The sequence below is a fragment of the Boleophthalmus pectinirostris genome, unplaced genomic scaffold (assembly GCF_026225935.1).
Source record: "Boleophthalmus pectinirostris isolate CB_2022bp ecotype Guang Dong unplaced genomic scaffold, ASM2622593v1 HiC_scaffold_5, whole genome shotgun sequence".
Lineage (NCBI taxonomy): Eukaryota > Metazoa > Chordata > Actinopteri > Gobiiformes > Gobiidae > Boleophthalmus > Boleophthalmus pectinirostris.
In genome coordinates, this window is record NW_026571404.1 from 589588 (window position 1) to 594084 (window position 4497).

The following is a 4497-nucleotide window of genomic DNA, read 5'->3' on the forward strand; positions in this document are numbered from 1 at the left end:
AAGACCCCCCCGAGACAGACCAGGACCAGACCAGACCAGAGACCAGAGACCAGAGACCAGACCAGAGACCAGACCAGACCAGAGACCAGACCAGGATCCAGTCCAGACTCTGTGTTTTCCTCCAGATTCAGATCTGTGTTTTTGTCACAAAATGAAACTTAAACAAAAAGGGAGGATGGAGGGAGGAGGGGGAGGAGGGGGGGAGGAGGGGGAGGATGGGGGAGGAGGGGGGGAGGGAGGAGGGAGGATGGGGGGAGGAGGGGGGGAGGATGGGGGGAGGAGGGGGGAGGAGGGGGGGAGGAGGAGGATGGGGGAGGAGGGGGGGGGAGGGGGGAGGATGGGGGGAGGAGGGGGGAGGAGGGGGAGGAGGGGAGGAGGGAGGGAGGAGGGGGGGGGAGGGGGGAGGATGGGGGAGGAGGAGGGGGAGGGGAGGGAGGATGGGGGGAGGAGGGGGGAGGATGGGGAGGAGGGGGAGGAGGGGGGAGGAGGGGGGCTTCTCGTCGTTCCTCAACATGAAGCAGCAGCGACGTAAACAAAGCCCCTGATTGGTCAGATGTGATGATGTCACAGGTTCAAGGTGAGAGAGAAAAGAAACAAACACAAGAAGAAGAAGAAGAAGAAGCAGGTGAAGGTTATAAACCTTATATTTTTCAAATATAAAAACAGTTTTATTCGGTTAAAATCATCTTCAAAGTTCAAAGTTTCAGACAGAGTTCAGTCAGCAGCAGCAAAACCTGAACATGATGTGAACGACGACGCGAGCAGACGGAGCCTCTGAGCGTCACGAACGTCACGAACGCCGCGAACGCCGCGAACGCGCGAACGCCGCGAACGCCGCGAACGCCGCGAACGTCGCGAACGTCACGATCGTCACGAACGTCACGAACGCCACGAACGCCACGATCGTCACGATCGGTACGAACGTCACGAACGTCACGAACGTCACGAACGTCACAATCGCCACGATCATGACGATCGTCACGAACATCACGAACGTCACGAACGCCACGAACGCGAACGTCACGAATGCCACGAACGTCACGTCACGAACGTCACGAACGTCACGAACGCCACGAACGCCACGAAACACACGAACATCACGAATGCCACGATCGTCACGATCGTCACGATCGTCACGAACGTCACGAACGTCATGAACATCACGAATGCCACGATCGTCACGATCGTCATGAACATCACGAATGCCACGAACGCGAACGTCACGAACGAACGTCACGAACGCCACGAACGTCACGAACGTCACGAACGCCACGAACATCACGAACGCCACAATCGCCACGATCGTCACGATCGTCACGATCGTCACGAACGCCACGAACGCCACGAACTTCACGAACGCCACGATCGTCACGATCGTCACGAACGTCACGAACGCCACGAACGCCACGAACTTCACGAACGCCACGATCGTCACGAACGCCACGAACGTCACGAACGCCACGAACATCACGAACGCCACAATCGCCACGAACTTCACGAACGCCACGATCGTCACAATCGCCACGATCGTCACGATCGTCATGAACATCACGAACGCCACGAACGCGAACGTCACGAACGCCACGAACGTCACGAACGCCACGAACGTCACGAACGCCACGAACGTCACGAACGCCACGAACATCACGAACGCCACAATCGCCACGATCGTCACGATCGTCACGATCGTCACGAACGCCACGAACGCCACGAACTTCACGAACGCCACGATCGTCACAATCGCCACGATCGTCACGATCGTCACGAACGTCACGAACGCCACGAACGTCACGAACGTCACGAACGCCACGAACGTCACGAACGCCACAATCGCCACGATCGTCACGATCGTCACGATCGTCACGAACGCCACGAACGCCACGAACTTCACGAACGCCACGATCGTCACGATCGTCACGAACGTCACGAACGTCACGAACGTCACGAACGTCACGAACGTCACGAACGTCACGAACGTCACGAACGTCACGAACGTCACGAACGTCACGAACGCCACGAACGTCACGAACGTCACGAACGTCACGATCGTCACGAACGTCACGAACGTCACGAACGTCACGAACGTCACGAACGTCACGAACGTCACGAACGTCACGAACGCCACGAACGTCACACGAACGTCACGAACGTCACGAACGTCACGAACGTCACGATCGTCACGAACGTCACGAACGTCACGAACGTCACGAACGTCGTCACGAACGCCACGAACGTCACGATCGTCACGAACGTCACGAACGTCACGAACGTCACGAACGTCACGAACGTCACGAACGTCACGATCGTCACGAACGTCACGAACGTCACGAATCGTCACGATCGTCACGAATGTCACGAATGTCACGAGCGTCGACTCACACGGGACAGAGACAAACATCATCTTTTGTCTCGCACATGTGAAGAAACTCACAGTAAAATTGGAACTTTGAACTTTGTAAACTGTGCTGAACTTTTGGACAGAATTCTCGCAGTGTGACGTCATCAGTGACATCATCAGTGTGACGTCATCAGTGACATCATCAGTGTGACGTCATCAGTGACATCATCAGTGTGACGTCATCGGTGTGACATCATCAGTGTGACATCATCAGTGTGACATCATCAGTGACATCATCAGTGACATCATCAGTGTGACATCATCAGTGACGTCATCAGTGTGAGACTCTTTAAAACTTCTGTCATAATTTTCAACATATTTTTCTCTTTTCTTCACAAATTTCTTCTCGATTGATTTAAAATGATTATTTATATTTCCAAAGGTTTCGTCTCCTCAGAATCAGAAACTCACGGGTCAGAACTGTCACACACACACGGGTCAGAACCGTCACACACACGGGTCAGAACCGTCACACACACACATCACACACACGGGTCAGAACTGTCACACACACGGGTCAGAACCGTCACACACACACTTCACACTCACGGGTCAGAACCGTCACACACACGGGTCAGAACCGTCACACACACACACGTCACACACACGGGTCAGAACCGTCACACACACGGGTCAGAACCGTCACACACACACGTCACACTCACGGGTCAGAACCGTCACACACACACGTCACACACACGGGTCAGAACCGTCACACACACGGGTCAGAACCGTCACACACACACGTCACACTCACGGGTCAGAACCGTCACACACACACGGGTCAGAACCGTCACACACATGTGAAACGACTGATGTTGTAGAAATTGCCAATGTCGAGTTTTTTATCGATCAAATTATGGTCGAAGAAAAACAAAGGACCTGAGGCTCTGGAAAAGTTCCGGAGCCTCAGGTCGTTTCTTTTCATTGGTTTGGTTTAATTTTCTGTTTCACATTTTGAGTCCTCGGCCCAAAATAAAACTTCTCGTCTGAAGAACCAGAATCCCACAAACTCGACTTTTCCCACACAAACGGCTCCAAGTCCTGTGGTTTTTGAACATGTTTCTCGTCTTTCAGGTCGTCCACTTTCACTTTGTTTCTCGCCTCGTCCCAGATCGATGTTCGTTCGTTTCCAGCGATGTTTTCCAGCACCAAGAGGCATGTTCGTTTACGTCGGTGCGAGTGAACGACGCTCGGCCGTGTGACAGCGGTCAGGTGTTTCTCACTCCTGTGTTTGTGTTTCTTCTTCGTGTGTTTCTCGGTCGTGTGTTTGTGTTTCTTCTTCGTGTGTTTTTTCTTGGTGTGTTTCTTCTTCATGGCCTTGGGGAGTCATTAGGACGAGAGTCTCTCCAACACAAATCTAAACGTTTAAATCTCCCAGAAAAATGTACGTTTGACTCGACACGTCTGAGGAGAAATCTCACAAATCTCAAGAGCTTCTTTTGTAACACACTCGAGGAACACTCAGGAACACACGTGTGTGTGTGTGTGTGTGTGTGTGTGTGTGTGTGTCTGGAGTGTGATGTCGCCCTCTTGTGGTCGTTCTCTGCTCTCTGATCTGACTGAGATTTTAAAACATAAATCAGGTTGTTTCATTTTGTTTTCAGATTTATTTTCCGCTCACTCGTTCTGAGACGTTTCTTTCTCGTCTGGAGGTCGATTATTTGAAGAAAACTCGTCCAGTAAAATGAACTTTCACCACTTTGAAATCATTTTCTGATCGATTTAACCCTGTAAAGTCTGACACAGGAAATAATAAACCGAACATTTAACTCTTTATTGGACCTTTGAACAAAACGTAAAATTATAATGAAAACTTTGACCATTTTTTTTCATATTTGATACGTTGGGCCTTCGTGGTCATTTTAAATTAAAATTTTTAGGACCAAACTAAATTCTCTTTGATTCGTTTAGAGAAACTTTTCTGAACATTTCCTTTTCTGTTTTTAAATGTTTGAACAGGAGGATTTTTATTTGACCGTGTGGTTTGGCTCCTGGTTCAAGCTCAGATGAAATTTACATTTGTGTGTGAAATGATTAAAAATATATGTCAAAAATAAAAGAGTGAATCCTCGAAATCCTCCGAATCAGTCAAATCT